This window comes from Oryctolagus cuniculus, chromosome 12 (genome assembly GCF_964237555.1).
Source record: "Oryctolagus cuniculus chromosome 12, mOryCun1.1, whole genome shotgun sequence".
Lineage (NCBI taxonomy): Eukaryota > Metazoa > Chordata > Mammalia > Lagomorpha > Leporidae > Oryctolagus > Oryctolagus cuniculus.
Window position 1 is genome coordinate 93374112 of NC_091443.1, and position 24948 is coordinate 93399059.

The window sequence follows — 24948 nt, forward strand, 5'->3', positions numbered from 1 at the left end:
TTGCAGACAGAAGTCTTTTATGGAGAGTATGTGCACAGTGACTCCTGTTGTTAATTTAGCAAATACCACTCTTATGTATGATATCAGTGATCACCCAAAACTCTTGTCATGAGCTGTCTACGTTATAGAAGCTACAAAGGCTATAGTTGTATCCAAAATCTGTATCAGTATCTAGACAAGTCCTCAAGCAAAGTTGAAGTACTCTTCACCTGTCAGACAAAAGTGCATCCTTCTTTTATGGCCACTTCTTTCCACTGGGGTCTTTCTCACAGAGATCCTTCATGTAGAAAAATTTTTACCACATTGTCTTGGCTTTTGATGCTTGAATTGCTCTCATGTGACTTTAACCTGACCAGAATGCCTTATGGGATGATTCTGAGGACAGAGTGTTATTTAATGTGATTCTCATTCTATGTGTCTGCTCTGTGTACTGCTTCCCATGTTGGAATATTCTCTCCTTTTTAATTCTGCTTATTATTACCAGACATTTCATATTATTTATATGATCCATTTAACATGTAATCCTATCTATATTATCAATTTAACACTTAATATGTTCACTTTAACAATTAAGATGACATTTTTTACTATCCAGTTTGATGGGATTTGAGGTCCCATACCAAGATTTTAAACTGTACCCTTAGAAGTAATCTGTAGGAAAGTATACTGGACAATAGAGCTTCACAGTTACAAAATTCCTCCTTCCTGTGTTATTCCAAACATTATGCTTAATGAGATCTATTTTCAATTGACTTTATAAACCTCCACTGTGATATAGCCTTGACTAAACAAGTTCAGAGTTGGTGAACTCAAGGGGCTCTCATAGCCTAGACAGCTCATGGCAAGATCCTCAGGTGATTGCTGACATCATAAATAAGAATGCCAGTTATTAAATCAACAATGGGAGTCACTGGGTACAAGCTCCTCATGTAGGATCTCTGTCCTTAATGTGTTTTACTATGAAACTTAAAGACAACATTACTAGTTGAACAATACCCTATACTTTGTGTGATTGTGTGAAGGCAGTCTGTTGAAATCCTTGCTTAGTATATACTAAGTTGATTTCTCTATATGAAGGTAATTGAAAGTGAAACTCGATGAAGAGCAGGATGGGAGAGGAAGTGGGAGAGGGGAGGGTCACAGGAGGGAGGGAAGTTTGGGGGGAAGCCACTACAATACAAAAGTTGCACTTTGTAAATTCACATTTATTAAATAAAAAAACACATGATTAACTCAATGTTAAGAAAGAGTTCAACAAATAGTATGATGCATAGAAGAAAAAACAAAAACTCTCTCAACAGTCAAGACCAAAGCTGTTCAAGTCATTGCTTCTCAAAGTGTCAATCTCAGTTTTACGCATTTTCTTTTAGGTGCTCTGTTAGTTATCACAGATCAAGGAAAAATATGGTATTAGTATATTGGGACTGTCTTATTTCACTCAGTATGTCTTCCAGATTCATTCATTTTGTTGCAAATGAATGGATTTCATTGTTTTTGTCCATTGTGTAGTATACAATAGAGTATATATCCCATAATTTCCTTATCCAGTCTTTAGTTGAAGGGCATTTACGTCAATTCCATGTCTTAGCTATTGTGAATGCAGCTTTAATAAACATTGAGGTACAGATAACATTTTTCATTTGCTGATTTCATTTCCGTTCGGTAAATTTCCAGGAGTGAAATGGCTGGGTCCTATGGTAGGTCTATATTCAGATTTCTGAGGTATCTCCAAACAGTCTTTCATAGTGGCTTTACAAGTTTACATTCCCACCAGCAATGGGTTGGGGTACCTTTTGCCTCACATTCACATCAGCATTTGCTGCTTGTTGATTTATGTATGAAAGCAATTCTAAATGGAATGAGGTGAAACCTCACTGTGTTTTTAAAGATTTATTGAATTTATTTGAAAGACAGAGTTACAGAGAGAGTTAGAGAGAGAGATAGAGGTCTTCCACCTGATGGTTCACTCCCCAGATGGCTGCTATGCCTAGAGCTGTGCTGATCCGAAGCCAGGAACTTCTTCAGGGTCTCCCACATGGGTGCAGGTTCCCAAGGACTTAGGCCATATTCTATTTTTCCCAGGCCATAGCAGAGAGCTGTATAGGAAGAGGAGCAGCTGGGACTAGAACTGGCACCCACATGGGATGCCTGCACTTAGGCCAGGGATTTAACCCACTGCACCACAGTGCCAGCCACATCACTGTGGTTTTAATTTGCATTTCCTTGATGGCTAGTGATTCCAGATATTTTTTTTTATTTGTCTCTTGGCCATCTGTATTCCTGTTTTGAAAAATATCTATTTAAATGCTTGGCCCATTTTTCACTGGGTTGTTTCTTTCATTGTTGTGGAGTTTCTTGATCTCTTTATATATCCTGGTTATAAATCTTCCATCAGCTGCATAGTTTACAAATAATTTCTCCCATTCTATAAGTTGTCTCTTCACTTTCTGAGTGTAATCCCATTGTTAATTATGGCTTTGATTGCCAGTGCTCCTGGTTTCTTTTCTAAGGACTCTTTGCCTGAGCCAATTATCTTGCTGACTTTTCCCAATGTTCTTTAATAATATGGTGTTATCAGCTCATAGATTTATGTCTTTGATCATTTTGAATGGATTTTTGTGTATGGTGTAAAGTAGGGGTTTTGCTTCATATTTTTGCATGTGGAAATCTAGTTTTCCCAGCATCACTTGCTGAAGAGACTGTCCTTACTCCAGGGATGTGTTTATGCTCTTTGGTTGAATATAAGTTGGTTGAAGATGCTTGGATTGACTTCTGGTGGTTTTTTTTGGTTTGTTTGTTTGTTCATTTTGTCTATCCATCTTTTTTTCACCATTACTAGGCTGCTTTTATTATAACTGCCTTGAAGCATGTCTTGAGACCTTGTATTGTGATGCCTCTGACTTTGTTTTTGCTCTATAATATTGCTTTAGCTATGCAAGGTCTCCTGTGTTTCTTCATCATTTTTCTAGATCTTAGAAGAATGTCTTTGCTATTTTGATTGGTATCACATTGAATTTGTAAATTGCTTTTAGAATAATGGACATTTTGATGATATTGCTTCTTATAATTCCTGAACATGGATTTTTTTCCATTTTTTACCTTCTATTTCTTTTTTAATGTTTTATAATTCACATCATAAAGATCTTTGGCATTGTTGGTTAAATTTACTCCATGTTATTGTGAATGGGAATGATCTGAGAAGTTCTTTCTAAAACATGCCATTGTGTATACCATCTGTGTATACAAAGGCTGTTTTAATTTCTGTGTATTGGTTGTATACCCTCCTACATTACCAAACTCTTCCATGAGTTCACATAATCTCTTGGACGAGTTTTTTGGATCCATCTGCAAATAGAGATGTCATCTGCAAATAGAGATAGTTTGACTTTCTCTTTACCAATTTGTAACTCCTTGATTTCTTTTTCTGGCTAATGTCTCTGGTTAAATCTTCCAGGATTATACTGAATAGCAATGTTGAGCGTGGGCATCCTTGTCTAGTTCCAGATCTTAGTGGGAATGCTTCTAACTTTTCCTCATTCAATGGGATGCTGACTATATTTTTGTCATAAATTTCCTTGATTGTGTCAAGAGTTTTTCCTCTATACTCAATTTGCTCAGTTTTCATCATGAAAGGGTGTTGTATTTTATCAAATGCTTTCTCTGCATATAGAGATAATCATTTGGTTTTTGTTCTTAAATTTGTTAATGTGATGTATCACATTGATTGATTTGCAAATATTTTTTTTATGGTTCTTTTTTTTTAAACTTTTATTTAATGCATATAAATTTCCAAAGTACGACTTATGGATTACAATGGCTTTCCCCCCATACCGTCCCTCCCACCCACAACCCTCCCCTTTCCCACTCCCTCTCCCCTTCCATTCACATCAAGATTCATTTTCGATTATCTTAATATACAGAAGATCAGCTTAGTATACATTAAGTATGGATTTCAACAGTTTGCTCCCACACAGAAACATAAAGTGAAAAATAATAGATGATTTTTTTAAATGATGATGAAATCAGAGCAGACCTATTGTCATGTTTAATCCCAGTGAGAGTCAAGTTGGGAATTGATAATTTCTTTCTTTCTTTTTTTTTTTTTACAGAGGATCAGTTTAGTATGCATTAAGTAAGGATTTCAACAGTTTGCACCCCCATAGAAACACAAAGTGAAATATATTGTTTGAGTACTCGTTATAGCATTAAATCTCAATGTACAGCACATCAAGGACAGAGATCCTACATGAGGAGTAAGTGCACAGTGACTCCTTTTGTTGACTTTACCAATTGACACTCCTGTCTATGGCATCAGTAATCTCCCTATGCTCCAGTCATGAGTTTCCAAGGCTATGGAAGCCCTCTGAGTTCTCCGACTCTTATCTTGTTTAGACAAGGTCATAGTCAAAGTGGAGGTTCTCTCCTCCCTTCAGAGAAAGGTACCTCCTTCTTTGATGACCTGTTCTTTCCACTGGGATCTCACTCGCAGAGATCTTTTGCCAGAGTGTCTTGGCTTTCCATGCCTGAAATACTCTCATGAGCTTTTCAGCCAGCTCTGAATGCCTTTAGGGCTGATTCTGAAGCCAGAGTGCTATTTAGGACATCTGCCATTCTATGAGTCTGCTGAGTATCTCGCTTCCCATGTTGGATCACTCTCCCCTTTATTTACTCCATCAGTTAGTGTTAGCAGATACTAGACTTGTCTATGTGCTCCCTTTGATTCCCAGTCCCTTCACCATGACCAACTGTGAACTGAAACTGATCACCTGGAATAGTGAGATGGCATTGGTACATGCCACCTTGATGGGATTGAATTGGAATCCCCTGGTATGCTTCCAACTCCACCACTTGGGGCAAGTCAGCCTGAGCATGTCCCAAATTATACATCTCTTCCCTCTCCCATTCCCACCACCATGTTCAACAGGGATCACATTTCAGTTAATTTTCAACACTTAAGAATAACTGTGCATCAATTACAGATCTAAACCAGTCATATTAAGTAGAACAGATAAAAAAACTACTAAGAGGGATAATGTATTTAGTTGTTCATTAACAGTCAGGGCTATGCTGATCAAGTCACCATTTCCCATAGTGTCCACCTCACTCCAACAGGTTTCCCTCTTGGTGTTCAGTCAGTCGTCACCGATCAGGGAGAACATATGGTATTTGTCCCTTTGGGACTGGCTTATTTCACTCAGCATGATGTGTTCCAGATTCCTCCATTTTGTTGCAAATGACTGGATTTCGTTGTTTCTTACTGCGGTATAGTATTCTAAAGAGTACATATCCCATAATTTCTTTATCCATTCTCCCGTTGATGGGCATTTAGGTTGGTTCCAGGTCTTAGCTATTGTGAATTGAGCTGCAATAAACATTAGGGTGCAGACCTCTTTTTTGTTTGCCAATTTAAATTCCTTTGGGTAAATTCCAAGGAGTGGGATGGCTGGGTCGAACGGTAGGGTTATCTTCAGGTTTCTGAGGAATCTCCAGACTGACTTCCATAGTGGCTTGACCAGTTTGCATTCCCACCAACAGTGGGTTAGTGTCCCTTTTTCCCCATATCCTCGCCAGCATCTGTTGTTGGTAGATTTCTGCATGTGAGCCATTCTAACCGGGGTGAGGTGAAACCTCATTGTGGTTTTGATTTGCATTTCCCTGATTGCCAATGACCTTGAACATTTTTTCATGTGCCTGTTGGCCATTTGGATTTCCTCTTTTGAAAAATGTCTATTGAGGTCCTTGGCCCATCTCTTAAGTGGGTTGTTGGTTTTGTTTTTGTGGAGTTTCTTGATCTCTTTGTAGATTCTGGTTATTAACCCTTTGTCTGTTGCATAGTTTGCAAATATTTTTTCCCATTCTGTCGGTTGTCTTTTCACTCTCCTGACTGTTTCTTTTGCAGTACAGAAACTTCTCAATTTGATGCAATCCCAATAGTTGATTTTGGCTTTGACTGCCTGTGCCTCCCGGGTCTTTTCCAGAAATTCTTTGCCTGTGCCAATATCTTGAAGGGTTTCTCCAATGTTCTCTAGTAACTTGATGGTGTCAGGTCGTAGATTTAGGTCTTTAATACATGTGGAGTGGATTTTTGTGTAAGGTGTAAGGTAGGGGTCTTGCTTCATGATTCTGCACGTGGAAATCCAATTTTCCAAGCACCATTTATTGAATAGACTGTCCTTGCTCCAGGAATTAGTTTTAGATCCTTGGTCAAATATAAGTTGGCTGTAGATGTTTGGGTTGATTTCTGGTGTTTCAATTCTGTTCCATTGGTCTATCCATCTGTTTCTGTACCAGTACCATGTTGTTTTAATTACAACTGCCCTGTAGTATGTCCTGAAATCTGGTATTGTGATGCCTCCGGCTTTGTTTTTGTTGTACAAGATTGCTTTAGCTATTCGAGGTCTCTTGTGCCTCCATATAAATTTCAGCACCATTTTTTCCAGATCTGAGAAGAAGGTCTTCGGTATCTTGATTGGTATTGCATTGAATTTATAAATTGCTTTTGGGAGAATGGACATTTTGATGATATTGATTCTTCCAATCCATGAGCATGGAAGATTTTTCCATTTGTTGGTATCCTCTTCTATTTCTTTCTTTAAGGTTTTGTAATTTTCATCGTAGAGATCTTTAACGTCTTTGGTAAAGTTTATTCCAAGGTATTTGATTGTTTTTGTAGCTATTGTGAATGGGATTGATCTTAGAAGTTGATTTGCAAATATTGAACCATCCATGCATACCAAGGATAAATTCCACTTGGTCTGGGTGAATGATCTTTAGATGTGTTGTTGGATTCCATTGACTAGAATTTTATTAAGGATTTTTGCATCTATTTGATTTAGGGAAATTGGTGTGTAGTTCTCTTTCTCTATTGTGTCTTTTTCCGTGTGTAGAAATTAAGGTGATGCTGGCTTCATGGAAAGATTTTGTGAAAATTCCCTCTCTTTCAATTGTTTTGAATAACTTGAGAAGAATTGATATTAGTTCTCTTTAAATTTCTGTTAAAATTCAGCAGTGAAGCCATCGGGACCTCAGCTTTTCTTTATTGAGAGGGTCTTTATTACTGATTCAATTTTCATCTTGGAAATTTGTCTGTTTAGGTTTTCTATGTATTCATTGCTCAATGTAGCTAGGTTGTTTGTTTCCAGGAACCTGTCCGTTTCATTTAAGTTTGCTGACATGCAGCTCTTTGTATTAATTTCTTGTTATTCACTTTATGATGTCTTTTGTTACATTTCCTTTTTCATCTCTAGTTTTATTAATTTGCATCTTTTTTTGGTTAGTTGCCCAATTATGTGTCAATTTTATTTTTTAAAAATTCAACTCTTTTTTTTTACAGGTAGAGTGGACAGTGAGAGAGAGAGACAGAGAGAAAGGTCTTCCTTTGCCGTTGGTTTGCCCTCCAATGGCCGCCGTGGCCAGCGTGCTGCAGCTGGCGCACTGCGCTGATCCGAAGGCAGGAGCCAGGTGCTTATCTTGGTCTCCCATGGGGTGCAGGGCCCAAGGACTTGGGCCATCTTCCACTGCACTCCCTGGCCACAGCAGAGAGCTGGCCTGGAAGAGGGGTAATCGGGACAGTATCCAGCACCCCGACCGGGACTAGAACCTGGTGTGCTGGCACTGCAAGGCTGAGGATTAGCCTATTGAGCCACGGTGCCGGCCACAGCTCTTTATTTTGCTGATATTTTATATTGTTTTTGGATTCATTTTTTAAATTTCCTCTCTAATTTTGATATTTATTTTCTCCTATTAGTTTTGGGTTTGGTTTGCTCATTTTCTAGATCCTTGAGATGCATTGAAGCTCATTTATTTGGTGTATTTCCAGTTTCTTGATATAGGCACCAATTGTTACAAACTTTCCTCTTAACATTGCTTTTGCTGTACACCATAAGTTTTCATATTTTGTTCTTGCTTCATTTGTTTCCAGAAATTTTTTAATTAAACGCATCTATTTGCTGCCTACAAGAAACACAGCTTTCCAACAAAGATCCATACAGACTGAAAGTGAAAGGCTGGAAGAAGATATACCATGCCAACAGAAATGAAAAAAGAGCGGGCGTAGCCATCTTAATATCGGACAACATAAACTTTACCACAAAAATGTTAAGAGAGACAAAGAGGGGCAGTATATGATGATTAAGGGATCAATTCAACCGGAAGATATAACAATTATCAATGTATATGCACCTAACTACAGGGCACCGGTTTATCTAAAAGATTTGTTAAGGGACTTAAAGGGAGACTTAGACCCCAATACAATAGTACTGGGGGACTTCAATACTCCACTCTCAGAAATAGACAGATCAACAGGACAGAAGATCAACAAGGATACAGTAGATTTAAATGACACTATGGGCCAAATGGATCTAACAGATATCTACAGAACTTTCAATCCTACAGCTAAAGATTTTACATTCTTCTCAGCAGTACATGGAACCTTCTCTAGGATTGACCACATACTAGGCCATAAAGCAAGTCTCAGCAAATTCAAAAGAATTAGAATCATACCATGCAGCTTCTCAGACCACAGTGGAATGAAGTTGGAAATTAGAAACTCAGAAATCCCTTGAGCATACGCAAACACATGGAGATTGAACAACATGCTCCTGAATGAACAATGGATCATAGAAGAAATTAAAAGAGAAATCAAATTTTTTTTCTGGAAGTAAATGAGAATAACAGCACAACATGCCAAAACTTATGGGATACAGCAAAAGCAGTGTTAAGAGGAAAGTTTCATTTCAATTTTAATTTCTTCTGTGACCCACTGTTTATTCAGGAGCATGTTGTTCAGTCTCCATATGTTTGCATATGTTTCAGAGATTAAGTTGCTGATTTCCAGCATCATTCCACTGTGATGTGAGAAGAAGCGTAGTATGATTTTGATTTTTTTTTTTTTTAGAATTTGCTGATGTTTGTTTTATGGCCTAGTATGTGGTCAATCCTAGAAAAAGTTCCATACACTCCTGAGAATAATACGTATTCTGGAACTGTAAGATGAAAATTTCTGTAGATATCTATTAGATCCATTTGGTCTATAGTGTTGATTACCTCTGCTGTTTCCTTGCTGAATTTCTGTCTGGTGGATCTGTCCATTCCTGAATGTGGGGTATTGAAGTCGCCCATTACTATTATGTTTGAATCTATGTCTCCCTTTTGTTCCTTTAACGTTTGTGTTAAATAGTCAGGTGCCCTGTTATTAGGTGCATATGCATTTATAATAGTGATATACCCTCCTAGCCTGTAGGATTTCTGATGAGAAGTCCACTCTGAGTCTAACTGGAGATCCCTGAAATAAATCTAGTGTTTTTCTTGTGAAGATTTTAGAATCTTTTCTTTATGTTTTACTGTGGAAAGTTTGATTATAATCTATCATGTTGAATACAGTTTCTGGTCATATATTTTAGGAGTTCTATGTGCTCCTAGTACTTAAATGTCCCTTTATTTCTCCAAATTAGGGAAGTTTTCTGTTATTATTTCACTGAAAAGGCCTTGTAATCCATCCCATCTTTCCAAAACTTCAGAAATTCCTAGAACTTTTATGTTGGGTCATTTGAGAGTATCTAAAATTTACCAACAGTGTGTTTTAAATTCTAATTTCTTCTTATGTTTGATCTCTTTCCTTTTTTTGTCTTCTAAGTCAGATATTCTTTCTTTTGATTCACAGATTCTTTTGTTAAGGCTTTCCACTGCATTTTCTAATTTGCTCTATTGACTTCTTCATTTCCAAGATTTCATTTTGATTTCTCCTTAAGTTCTCCATTTCATGGGAGAAAATTTCTTTCATGTCATGTATAGATTTTATTAGTTCATGCATTTTCTTCTGATTACTTTTAAGCAATCCTGTGATCAATATTTTGAATTCTATTTCCAGATATTTTTTAATCTCATCATCTTCACAATCTATTATTGTAGTATTGTGTTCTTTGGGGGGGCATCATTTTGTCTTCCTTATTCTTGTTTGGTGCATTTGTTATTTAGTATTTGTGGAGATACTCATTGTTTTTGTTTGTTTGTTTGTTTGTTTTTTGCTGTGACAGCTTTTATCTGTGGACAATGTCTGTGTTCATTATCAGTTTGTCTGCTTTCAGGAAATACCTAAAGGCATGTGGTGATTGTAGCCAGGGAGCTCTGTTCATTGCTTCAGAGTGAAGGGTGTGTCTGAAGTGACACACCAATTTTGGCATCTTAAATCTCTTTTTTTATTAGAGGGGAGGTTTCTTCTTGTCTGTTGGTGTAGATTCATCTGAGCTCCTCTCCTCAAATGAGACCAGTGCCTGGGTGCTAGCCCCGGAGGGTATATTATTTGTTGGCACTGCCACAAGGACCACACAAAGGATCTGTGCCATTTTCAGTATAAGTTTGGATTCTCCAGCAATGACCCTTGCCTGGTAACCAGGGAATGCTGATTGTGTGGAGCCTCCCACAGTGACTGCTCAAAGTCCCGGTGACACCCTGAATACTCCCACACAACCTCAGTATTTACACAGTCCTAGCACAGAAGCCTCACACAGTCTCAAACAGCTCTCCCCACCAGATCAGGATTCTCAGCTTGGCTGCTTTCAAGATGCTGACACAAGCTAGCACAGCTGTCATATGTGTCAAAATGGCACTTGTTCTATATCACTTTCTTACATGTTGCAGTTGCAGGGTGCTATGGACAGAGAAAATGTGCCCCCTCTTTTTTTTTCTCCTCTAGTTTGGCAGGTACATTATCCCCCAATTGGCTCCAAGTCAGATCCTCTCTAGGCTATTCCTGCAGCTTTTTCACCCATGGATTTGGCTTATGCAGTCTGGTCTCACCACACTCTCCTCTCTGATGTGGAGGCTCTTGGCTGCTGGAGTTCTGAGTTGTGAATCCCTCCATGTAGGTCCACTTTGTCCCTCCAATGTGTAGAGCTTCCTCTGCTTTTTTATCCAGAACTCTTGCCTGAATCTGCACTCTTTCCATTTTTTTAAAAACTATCTTCCCCAAGAATAGCGCAGCAAGCTCCCTCCCTACTCTGCAATCTTGCCCCTGATCCCTATTATTGTTTTCTAATGGAGGAGAGCTTACACGTATCTGTGGATTTGTTCAACATCAAATGTTAGTAACCTTGATGAGAAGGGAAGAATTTAATTCCATGCAAAGGTAAATCAGAAGAAATTAACATATATGCTCAGGTACAGGACTCCATCCTTTATTAATGTGTGGGTGGTAAGAATGCACGTGCTTATGCACCAACTACTGCCTCATAGACATCTTACCAGGATGCTGCCTTGAATATGCAGAATATCAATCATGCAACTGGGCATGTTGGTAATAAATATGGTATTTCCCAAGCAGCAGACTAACTTGCATCACAACATTTAACATTCCCAAGTCTGATGGTTTGCTATGAAATTTTGCCTGGGCCCTGTATCTCCAACAGGAAGTTCTGAGGCTTCTTCATAATAAAACTTTTCAAATCATGTTGGTGTTATATTCACTGAATGCCAAGAAGCATTTTAGGGAAGAACTACATGAATATTTGGAAACTGGGAGGTGTCTTTTGCAATAATTACTATAAAGATATAGTATAATAAATGTGTATTATATCCATTTTTGTACACAGCTGTGGACACAAATGCCCTGGTTACAAGAAGAATATATTCTATAGAATTTTCAGTGTATAACATCAAAATATGTTCTAGTGAAACTAACAATATGAAGTACCATGAAGTATATTTGTAGCAACAGAACAATAGTTAACATCACCCAAGTATTTTTCTATAGGGTAGATGTTAGTGACATCATTTATTTCTTTCTGTGGTATTTTGCAACTTGACTCACAAGCATTCTTAAAATAACCAATTGCTTCTTGGCAGTAACATTTTAAACAAATTAAGTAGCAAGTACATGTTTCTTTTAACATAAGGATTACTTGTGCCTTATCACTGCCAATCAGTATAATTGTTGGTGCTCTTTTTTTTAACTTTTATTTAATGAATATAAATTTCCAAAGTACAGCTTATGGAGTACAATGACTTCCCCCCCTGTAACTTCCCTCCCACCCACAACCCTCCCCTTTCCCGCTCCCTCTCTCCTTCCATTCACATCAAGATTCATTTTCAATTCTCTTTATATACAGAAGGTCACTAAAAAAAGAAGAGAAAAGACCCGAATCAATAAAATGAGGTGAAAAAGGAAACGTAACAATAGACACCACAGAAATAAAAAGAATCATCAGAAATTACTATAAGGACTTGTACGCCAGCAAACAGGGAAACCTATCAGAAATGGATAGATTCCTGGACACATGCAACCTACCTAAATTGAACCAGGAAGACATAGAAAACCAAAACAGGCCCATAACTGAGACAGAAATTGAAACAGTAATAAAGGCCCTCCCAACAAAGGAAAGCCCAGGAGCAGATGGATTCACTGCTGAATTCTACCAGACATTTAAAGAAGAACTGACTCCAATTCTTCTCAAACTATTCAGAACAATCGAAAAAGAGGGAATCCTCCCAATTCTTTCTATGAAGCCAGCATCACCTTAATTCCTAAGCCGGAAAAAGATGCAGCATTGAAAGAGAATTACAGACCAATATCCCTGATGAACATAGATGCAAAAATCCTCAATAAAATTCTGGCCAATAGAATGCAACAACCAGAATCTACAGAGAAATCAAGAAACTCCACAACATCAAAACAAACAACCCACTTAAGAGATGGGCCAAGGACCTCAATAGACATTTTTCAAAAGAGGAAATCCAAATGGCCAACAGGCACATGAAAAAATGTTCAAGATCACTAGCAATCAGGGAAATGCAAATCAAAACCACAATGAGCTTTCACCTCACCCCGGTGAGAATGGCTCACATACAGACATCTACCAACAACAGATGCTGGCGAGGATGTGGGGAAAAAGGGACACTAACCCACTGTTGGTGGAAATGCAAACTGGTTAAGCCACTATGGAAGTCAGTCTGGAGATTCCTCAGAAACCTCACTATAACCCTAGCATTCAACCCAGCCATCCCTCTCCGTGGAATTTATCCAAAGGAAATGAAATTGGCAAACAAACAAGCTGTCTGCATCGTAATGTTTATTGCAGCTCAATTCACAATAATAGCTAAGACCTGGAACCAACCTAAATGCCCATCAACGGGAGAATGGATAAAGAAATTATGGGATATGTACTCTTTAGAATACTATACCGCAGTAAGAAACAACGAAATCCAGTCATTTGCAACAACATGGAGGAATCTGGAACACATCATGCTGAGTGAAATAAGCCAGTCTCAAAGGGACAAATACCATATGTTCTCCCTGATCGGTGACAACTGACTGAACACCAAAAAGGAAACCTGTTGAAGTGAAATGGGCACTATGAGAATCGGTGACTTGATCAGCATAGTCCTGACTGTTAATGAATAACTTAATTCATTATCCCTCTTAGTAGTTTTTTTTGTCTGTTCTACTTAATATGACTGGTTTAATTCTGCAATTAATACACAGTTATTATTCAGTGTTGAAATTTAACTGAAATGTGATCCCTGTTAAACATAAGAGTGGGAATAAGAGAGGGAAGAGATGTACAATTTTGGAGATGCTCAATCTGACTTGCCCCAAATGGTAGAGTTAGAAACATACCAAGGGACTCCAATTCAATCCCATCAAGGTGGCATGTACCAATGCCATCTCACTATTCCAAGTGATCAATTTCAGTTCACAATTGATCATAATGAAAGGACTAAGAGTCAAAGGGAGCACATAAACAAGTCTAGTACCTGCTAATACTAACCGATAGGATAAATAAAGGGGAGAGTGATCCAACATGGGAAGCGAGATACTCAGCAGACTCATAGAATGGCGGATGTCCTAAGCAGCACTCTGGCCTCAGAATCAGCCCTAAAGGCATTCCGATCTGGCTGAAAAGCCCATGAGAGTATTTCAAGCATGGAAAGCCAAGACACTCTGGGAAAAAAAAAAGACCTAAATGAAAGATCTCTGTGAGTGAGATCCCAGTGGAAAGGACAGGTCTTCAAAGAAGGAGGTACCTTCCTCTGAAGGTCAGAGAGAACCTCCACTTTGACTATGACCTTGTCTAAACAAGATAAGAGTCGGAGAACTCAAGGGGCTTCCATAGCCTTGGAAACTCATGACTGGAGCGTAGGGAGACTACTGATGCCATAGACAGGAGTGTCAATTGGTAAAGTCAACAACAGGAGTCACTGTGCACTTACTCCTCATGTAGGATCTCTGTCCTTAATGTGCTGTACATTGAGATTTAATGCTATAACGAGTACTCAAACAGTATATTTCACTTTGTGTTTCTATGGGGGTGCAAACTGTTGAAATCTTTACTTAATGTATACTAAAGATATTTTCTGTAAAAAAAATGAAATTATCAATTCCCAACTTGACTCTCACTGGGATTAAACATGACAATAGGTCTGATCTGATTTCATCATCATTTAAAAAATCACTATTATTTTTTACTTTATGCTTCTGTGTGGGAGCAAACTGTTGAAATCTTTACTTAATGTATGCTAAACTGATCTTCTGTATATAAAGAGAAATGAAAATGAATCTTGATGTGAATGGAAGGGGAGAGGGAGGGGGAAAGGGGAGGGTTGCGGGTGGGAGGGATGTTATGTGGGGGAGGCCATTGTAATCCATAAGCTGTACTTTGGAAATTTATATTCATTAAATAAAAGTTTAAAAAAAGAATATATTAAGTAAAGGTTTAAACAATTTGCACCCACAGAAACACAAAGTGAAAAATACTCTTTGAGTACTAGTTATAGCATTAAATCACACTGTACAGCACATTAAGGACAGAGATCCTACATGATGAGTAAGTGCACGGTGACACCTGCTGCTGACTTAACAAATTAAAACTCTTGTTTATGGCATCAGTAATCACCCTAGGCTCTTGTCATGAGCTGCCAAGGCTATGGGAGCCTTTTGAGTTCACTGACTCTGATCATATTTAGGCAAGGTCGTAGTCAGAAAGGAAGTTCTCTCCTCCCTTCAGAGAAAGGTACCTCCTTCTTTGATGACCTGTTCTTTCCACTGGGTACTCACTCATGAAGATCTTTCATTTAGGTCATTTTTTTGCTAGAGTGTCTTGGCTTTCCATGCCTGACATACTCTCATGGGCTTTTCAGCCAGATTCGCATGCTGTAAGGGCTGATTCTGAGGCCAGAGTGCTGTTTAGGACATCTGCCATTCTATGGGTCTGCTGTGTATCTCACTTTCCATGTTGGATCATTCTCTCCCTTTTTTATTCTATCAGCTAGTATTTGCAGTCACTAGTCTTGTTTATGTGATCCCTTGGGCTCTTAGTCCTATTATTATGATCAATTGTGAACAGAAATAATTGATCACTTGGAATAGTGAGATGGCATTGGTACATGCCACCTTGATGGGATTGAATTGAAATACCCTGGTATGTTTCTAACTCTACCGTTTGAGCTAAGTCAGCTTGAGCACATCCTGAATTGTACATCTCTTCCTTCTCTTATTCCCACTCTCATATTTAACAGTGATCACTTTTCAGTTAAGTTTCAACACTTAAGTATAACTGTGTATTGATTACAGTATTCAACCAAAAGTATTAAGTAGAACAAGCAAAAAAAATACTAAAAGGGATAACATATTAAGTTGCTCATCAACAGTCAGGGTGAGGGCTGATCAAGTCACCGTTTCTCATAGTGTTCATTTCACTTTAACACGTTTCCTTTTTGGCGCTCAGTTAGTTGTCACCTATCAAGGAGAACAAGTGGTATTTGTCCCTTTGGGATTGGCTTATTTCACTCAGCATAATGTTTTCCAAATTCCTAAAAGGGATCACTTTTCAGTTAAAATTTAAACACCTGAGAATAAATTGTGTGTTAATTACAGATTTCAGCCAATTGTACTAGAACAAAAAAAATACTAAAATGGATAAAGTATTACATTGTACATCAACAGTCAGGACAAGAGCTGATCAAGTCACTGTTGGTGCTCTTTCAAGGAGGTCTTCTTTGGCCCTTGTCATGTGTTACTACTGAGGGAAGATGATTGGTCTTTTTTTCTACAGCTAATGAATTTGGTATTTTGCATTCTCTTCTATCATGATATTGCTCTGAGTCTAGGAGCAAATCACACCAGTTGTCTCACATTTCCATTTTTCTTCTCATCCAGGTACAGTCCTAATGCCCACTACATGTTTCCAAGACCAAAGAAAATGAACACACCACCAGTAAGTTGTTTATTTTTGTTTACATTATATTGTGATATAGCAGCTTTATGAGTGTATTTTATTAAAATCATAAAATAAATATTTGACAACAAAATTGTCATGATCATAAAGCATTAGGAATATCAAACCTGATATCAAATTTGTTTCCAGTCTCTGTGATGCTATAACAGTAACATGCTTATCATGTTATTCACATTGGAACATAGAATGTCCTAAATTATTATAAAATATAAAGCCTGAATTTGTATTTATTGGTCTTATTGATGATATAGTAGAGGTGGTTTAGTACCAACATAGTAATATACACTGAACTAGTAAAAAGCTGGGGTCAGCACTGTGGCACAGTGGGTTATTGCCCTGGCCTGAAGTGCTGGCATCTCAAATGTGTGCCGGTTTGAGACCCAGCTGTTCCACTTCTTTTTGTTTATTTTTTGTTTGCTTGTTTGTTTTTTTAAACTTTTATTTAGTAAAAAAGTACAGCTTATGGATTACAATGGCTTCCCCCGCCATAACTTCACTCCCAACTTCACCCCTCCCATATCCTGCTCCCTCTCCCATTCCATTCACATCAAGATTCATTTTAATTTCTCTTTATATACAGGAGATCAATTTAGTATATATTAAGTAAAGATTTCAACAGTTTGCACCCACATAGAAACACAAAGTGAAAAATACTGTTTGAGTACTAGTTATAGCATTAAATCACAATGTACAGCCCATTAAGACAGAGATCCTACATGGGGAGTGAGTGCACAGTGATTCCTGTTGTTGACTTAACAAATTGACACTCTTGTTTATGGCATAGTAATCTCCCTAGGCCCTTGTCATGAGCTGCCAAGGTTATGGAAGCCTTTTGAGTTCAACAACTCCAATCTTATTTAGCAAGGTCATAGTCAAAGCGGAAGTTCACTCCTCCCTTAAAAGAAAGGCACCTCTTCTTTGATGGCCTGTTCTTTCTACTGCGATTGCACTGGCAGAGATCTTTCATTTATGCCCCCCCCCTTTTTTTTGCTAGATTGTCTTGGCTTTCCATGCCTAAAATACTCTCATGGGCTCTTCAGCCAGATCCAAATGTCTTATTGGTTGATTCTGAGGCCAGAGTTTTGTTTAGGACATCTGCCATTCTATAAGTCTCCTGTGTATCCCGCTTCCCATATAGGATCCTTCTCTCCCTTTTTTATTCTATCAGTTAGTATTAGCAGACATTAGTCTTTTTAACTTTTATTTAATGAATATAAATTTGTGAAGTTCAGCTTATGGAGTACAATGACTCCCCCCCCATAACTTCCCTCCCACCCACAACCCTCCCCTTTCCCGCTCCCTCTCCCCTGCCATTCACATCAAGATTGATTTTCAATTCTCTTTATATACAGAAGGTCAGTTTAGAATATATTAAGTAAAGGTTTCAACAATTTGCACCCACAGAAACACAAAGTGAAAAATACTCTTTGAGTACTAGTTATAGCATTAAATCACACTGTACAGCACATTAAGGACAGAGATCCTACATGATGAGTAAGTGCACGGTGACACCTGCTGCTGACTTAACAAATTAAAACTCTTGTTTATGGCATCAGTAATCACCCTAGGCTCTTGTCATGAGCTGCCAAGGCTATGGGAGCCTTTTGAGTTCACTGACTCTGATCATATTTAGGCAAGGTCGTAGTCAGAAAGGAAGTTCTCTCCTCCCTTCAGAGAAAGGTACCTCCTTCTTTGATGACCTGTTCTTTCCACTGGGTACTCACTCATGAAGATCTTTCATTTAGGTCATTTTTTTGCTAGAGTGTCTTGGCTTTCCATGCCTGACATACTCTCATGGGCTTTTCAGCCAGATTCGCATGCTGTAAGGGCTGATTCTGAGGCCAGAGTGCTGTTTAGGACATCTGCCATTCTATGAGTCTGCTGTGTATCTTGCCTCCCATGTTGGATCATTCTCTCCCTTTTTTATTCTATCAGCTTGTATTTGCAGACATTAGTCTTTTTTATGTGATCTCTTGGGCTTTAGTCCTATTATTATGATCAATTGTGAACAGAAATAATTGATCCCTTGGACTAGTGAGATGGCATTGGTACATGCCACCTTGATGGGACTGAATTGGAATCCCCTGGTATGTTTCTAACTCCACCTTTTGGGGGCAATTCAGCTTGAGCATGTCCCGAATTGCACATCTCTTCCCTCTCTTATTCCCACTCTTATATTTAACAGTAATCACTTTTCAGTTAAGTTTCAACACTTAAGTATAACTGTGTATTGATTACAGTATTCAAACAAAAATGTTAAGTAGAACAAACAAAAAATTACTAAGAGGGATAACGTATTAAGTTGTTCATCAACAGTCAGGGTGAGGGCGAATCAAGTCACCAATTCTCATAATGTTCATTTCACTTTAACAGGTTTCCTTTTTGGTGCTCAGTTAGTTGTCACCGATCAGGGAGAACATAAGATATTTGTCCCTTTGGGACTGGGTTATTTCACTTAGCATAATGTTTTCCAAATTCCTAACAGGGATCAATTTTCAGTTGAAATTGAAACACCTGAGAATAATTGTGTGTTAATTATAGAGTTCAACCAATTGTACTACAACAAAAAATACTAAAATGGATAAAGTATTACATTGTACATCAACAGTCAGGACAAAGCTGATCAAGTCACTGTTTCTCATAGTGTCCATTTAATTCAACAGGTTTCCCCTTTGCTGCTCAGTTGGTTCTCACCAATCAGGGAGAACATATGATATTTGTCCCTTTGGGACTGGCTTAATTCACTCAGCAGGATGTTTTCCAAATTCCTCCATCTTGTTGCAAATGACCAAGTTTCGTTGTTTTTGACTGCTGTATAGTATTCGAAAGAGTACATGTCCCATAATTTCTTTATCCAGTCTACTGTTGATGGGCATTTGGGTTGGTTCCAGGTCTTAGCTATTGTGAACTGAGCTGCAATAAACATTAGGGTGCAGACCGCTTTTTTGTTTGCCAATTTAAACTCCTTTGGATAAATTCCAAGGAGTGGGATGGCTGGGTTGAATGGTAGGGTTATCTTCAGGTTTCTGAGGAATCTCCAGACTGACTTCCATAGTGGCTTGACCTGTTTGCATTCCCACCAACAGTGGGTTAGTGTCCCTTTTTCCCCACATCCTCTCCAGCATCTATTGTTGGTAGATTTCTGAATGTGAACCATTCTAACCGGGGTGAAGTGAAACCTCATTGTGGTTTTGATTTGCATTTCCCTGATTGCTAGCGACCTTGAACATTTTTTCATGTGCCTGTTGGCCATTTGGATTTCCTCTTTTGAAAAATGTCTATTGAGGTCCTTGGCCCATCTCATAAGTGGGTTGTTTGTTTTGATGTTGTGGAGTTTCTGATCTCATTGTAGATTCTGGTTATCAACCTTTTATCTGTTGCATAGTTTGCAAATATATTTTCCCATTCTGTTGGTTGCCTCGTAATTCTGTTGACTGTTTCTTTTGCAGTACAGAAACTTCTCAATTTGATGCAATCCCAAATGTTAATTTTGGCTTTGACTGCCTGTGGTTCTCGGGTATTTTCCAGGAAGTCTTTTTTTTTAACTTTTATTTAATGAATATAAATTTCCAAAGTACAGCTTATGGATTACAATGGCCTCCCCCACATAACATCCCTCCCACCCGCAACCCTCCCCTTTCCCCCTCCCTCTCCCCTTCCATTCACATCAAGATTCATTTTCATTTCTCTTTATATACAGAAGATCAGTTTAGCATACATTAAGTAAAGATTTCAACAGTTTGCTCCCACACAGAAGCATAAAGTAAAAAATAATAGTGATTTTTTAAATGATGATGAAATCAGATCAGACCTATTGTCATGTTTAATCCCAGTGAGAGTCAAGTTGGGAATTGATAATTTCATTTTTTTTACAGAAAATATCTTTAGTATACATTAAGTAAAGATTTCAACAGTTTGCACCCCCATAGAAACACAAAGTGAAATATACTGTTTGAGTACTCGTTATAGCATTAAATCTCAATGTACAGCACACTAAGGACAGAGATCCTACATGAGGAGTAAGTGCACAGTGACTCCTGTTGTTGACTTTACCAATTGACACTCCTGTCTATGGCATCAGTAGTCTCCCTACGCTCCAGTCATGAGTTTCCAAGGCTATGGAAGCCCCTTGAGTTCTCCGACTCTTATCTTGTTTAGACAAGGTCATAGTCAAAGTGGAGGTTCTCTCTGACCTTCAGAGGAAGGTACCTCCTTCTTTGAAGACCTGTCCTTTCCACTGGGATCTCACTCACAGAGATCTTTCATTTAGGTCTTTTTTTTTTCCCAGAGTGTCTTGGCTTTCCATGCTTGAAATACTCTCATGGGCTTTTCAGCCAGATCGGAATGCCTTTAGGGCTGATTCTGAGGCCAGAGTGCTGCTTAGGACATCCGCCATTCTATGAGTCTGCTGAGTATCTCGCTTCCCATGTTGGATCACTCTCCCCTTTATTTATCCTATCGGTTAGTATTAGCAGGTACTAGACTTGTTTATGTGCTCCCTTTGACTCTTAGTCCTTTCATTATGATCAATTGTGAACTGAAATTGATCACTTGGAATAGTGAGATGGCATTGGTACATGCCACCTTGATGGGATTGAATTGGAGTCCCCTGGTATGTTTCTAACTCTACCATTTGGGGCAAGTCAGATTGAGCATCTCCAAAATTGTACATCTCTTCCCTCTCTTATTCCCACTCTTATGTTTAACAGGGATCACATTTCAGTTAAATTTCAACACTGAATAATAACTGTGTATTAATTGCAGAATTAAACCAGTCATATTAAGTAGAACAGACAAAAAAAACTACTAAGAGGGATAATGAATTAAGTTATTCATTAACAGTCAGGACTATGCTGATCAAGTCACCGATTCTCATAGTGCCCATTTCACTTCAACAGGTTTCCTTTTTGGTGTTCAGTCAGTTGTCACCGATCAGGGAGAACATATGGTATTTGTCCCTTTGGGACTGGCTTATTTCACTCAGCATGATGTGTTCCAGATTCCTCCATGTTGTTGCAAATGACTGGATTTCGTTGTTTCTTACTGCGGTATAGTATTCTAAAGAGTACATATCCCATAATTTCTTTATCCATTCTCCCGTTGATGGGCATTTAGGTTGGTTCCAGGTCTTAGCTATTATTGTGAATTGAGCTGCAATAAACATTACGATGCAGACAGCTTGTTTGTTTGCCAATTTCATTTCCTTTGGATAAATTCCATGGAGAGGGATGGCTGGGTTGAATGCTAGGGTTATAGTGAGGTTTCTGAGGAATCTCCAGACTGACTTCCATAGTGGCTTAACCAGTTTGCATTTCCACCAACAGTGGGTTAGTGTCCCTTTTTCCCCACATCCTCGCCAGCATCTGTTGTTGGTAGATGTCTGTATGTGAGCCATTCTCACCGGGGTGAGGTGAAAGCTCATTGTGGTTTTGATTTGCATTTCCCTGATTGCTAGTGATCTTGAACATTTTTTCATGTGCCTGTTGGCCATTTGGATTTCCTCTTTTGAAAAATGTCTATTGAGGTCCTTGGCCCATCTCTTAAGTGGGTTGTTTGTTTTGATGTTGTGGAGTTTCTTGATTTCTCTGTAGATTCTGGTTGTTGCATTCTATTGGCCAGAATTTTATTGAGGATTTTTGCATCTATGTTCATCAGGGATATTGGTCTGTAATTCTCTTTCAATGCTGCATCTTTTTCCGGCTTAGGAATTAAGGTGATGCTGGCTTCATAGAAAGAATTGGGAGGATTCCCTCTTTTTCGATTGTTCTGAATAGTTTGAGAAGAATTGGAGTCAGTTCTTCTTTAAATGTCTGGTAGAATTCAGCAGTGAATCCATCTGCTCCTGGGCTTTCCTTTGTTGGGAGGGCCTTTATTACTGTTTCAATTTCTGTCTCAGTTATGGGCCTGTTTTGGTTTTCTATGTCTTCCTGGTTCAATTTAGGTAGGTTGCATGTGTCCAGGAATCTATCCATTTCTGATAGGTTTCCCTGTTTGCTGGCGTACAAGTCCTTATAGTAATTTCTGATGATTCTTTTTATTTCTGTGGTGTCTATTGTTACGTTTCCTTTTTCACCTCATTTTATTGATTCGGGTCTTTTCTCTTCTTTTTTTAGTGACCTTCTGTATATAAAGAGAATTGAAAATGAATCTTGATGTGAATGGAAGGAGAGAGGGAGCGGGAAAGGGGAGGGTTGTGGGTGGGAGGGAAGTTACAGGGGGGGAAGTCATTGTACTCCATAAGCTGTACTTTGGAAATTTATATTCATTAAATAAAAGTTAAAAAAAAGAGCACCAACAATTATACTGATTGGCAGTGATAAGGCACAAGTAATCCTTATGTTAAAAGAAACATGTACTTGCTACTTAATTTGTTTAAAATGTTACTGCCAAGAAGCAATTGGTTATTTTAAGAATGCTTGTGAGTCAAGTTGCAAAATACCACAGAAAGAAATAAATGATGTCACTAACATCTACCCTATAGAAAAATACTTGGGTGATGTTAACTATTGTTCTGTTGCTACAAATATACTTCATGGTACTTCATATTGTTAGTTTCACTAGAACATATTTTGATGTTATACACTGAAAATTCTATAGAATATATTCTTCTTGTAACCAGGGCATTTGTGTCCACAGCTGTGTACAAAAATGGATATAATACACATTTATTATACTATATCTTTATAGTAATTATTGCAAAAGACACCTCCCAGTTTCCAAATATTCATGTAGTTCTTCCCTAAAATGCTTCTTGGCATTCAGTGAATATAACACCAACATGATTTGAAAAGTTTTATTATGAAGAAGCCTCAGAACTTCCTGTTGGAGATACAGGGCCCAGGCAAAATTTCATAGCAAACCATCAGACTTGGGAATGTTAAATGTTGTGATGCAAGTTAGTCTGCTGCTTGGGAAATACCATATTTATTACCAACATGCCCAGTTGCATGATTGATATTCTGCATATTCAAGGCAGCATCCTGGTAAGATGTCTATGAGGCAGTAGTTGGTGCATAAGCACGTGCATTCTTACCACCCACACATTAATAAAGGATGGAGTCCTGTACCTGAGCATATATGTTAATTTCTTCTGATTTACCTTTGCATGGAATTAAATTCTTCCCTTCTCATCAAGGTTACTAACATTTGATGTTGAACAAATCCACAGATACGTGTAAGCTCTCCTCCATTAGAAAACAATAATAGGGATCAGGGGCAAGATTGCAGAGTAGGGAGGGAGCTTGCTGCGCTATTCTTGGGGAAGATAGTTTTTAAAAAAATGGAAAGAGTGCAGATTCAGGCAAGAGTTCTGGATAAAAAAGCAGAGGAAGCTCTACACATTGGAGGGACAAAGTGGACCTACATGGAGGGATTCACAACTCAGAACTCCAGCAGCCAAGAGCCTCCACATCAGAGAGGAGAGTGTGGTGAGACCAGACTGCATAAGCCAAATCCATGGGTGAAAAAGCTGCAGGAATAGCCTAGAGAGGATCTGACTTGGAGCCAATTGGGGGATAATGTACCTGCCAAACTAGAGGAGAAAAAAAAAGAGGGGGCACATTTTCTCTGTCCATAGCACCCTGCAACTGCAACATGTAAGAAAGTGATATAGAACAAGTGCCATTTTGACACATATGACAGCTGTGCTAGCTTGTGTCAGCATCTTGAAAGCAGCCAAGCTGAGAATCCTGATCTGGTGGGGAGATCAGGCAGGGGGGTATGCTGCTTGAGACTGTGTGAGGCTTCTGTGCTAGGACTGTGTAAATACTGAGGTTGTGTGGGAGTATTCAGGGTGTCACCGGGACTTTGAGCAGTCACTGTGGGAGGCTCCACACAATCAGCATTCCCTGGTTACCAGGCAAGGGTCATTGCTGGAGAATCCAAACTTATACTGAAAATGGCACAGATCCTTTGTGTGGTCCTTGTGGCAGTGCCAACAAATAATATACCCTCCGGGGCTAGCACCCAGGCACTGGTCTCATTTGAGGAGAGGAGCTCAGATGAATCTACACCAACAGACAAGAAGAAACCTCCCCTCTAATAAAAAAAGAGATTTAAGATGCCAAAATTGGTGTGTCACTTCAGACACACCCTTCACTCTGAAGCAATGAACAGAGCTCCCTGGCTACAATCACCACATGCCTTTAGGTATTTCCTGAAAGCAGACAAACTGATAATGAACACAGACATTGTCCACAGATAAAAGCTGTCACAGCAAAAAACAAACAAACAAACAAAAACAATGAGTATCTCCACAAATACTAAATAACAAATGCACCAAACAAGAATAAGGAAGACAAAATGATGCCCCCCCCAAAGAACACAATACTACAATAATAGATTGTGAAGATGATGAGATTAAAAAATATCTGGAAATAGAATTCAAAATATTGATCACAGGATTGCTTAAAAGTAATCAGAAGAAAATGCATGAACTAATAAAATCTATACATGACATGAAAGAAATTTTCTCCCATGAAATGGAGAACTTAAGGAGAAATCAAAATGAAATCTTGGAAATGAAGAAGTCAATAGAGCAAATTAGAAAATGCAGTGGAAAGCCTTAACAAAAGAATCTGTGAATCAAAAGAAAGAATATCTGACTTAGAAGACAAAAAAAGGAAAGAGATCAAACATAAGAAGAAATTAGAATTTAAAACACACTGTTGGTAAATTTTAGATACTCTCAAATGACCCAACATAAAAGTTCTAGGAATTT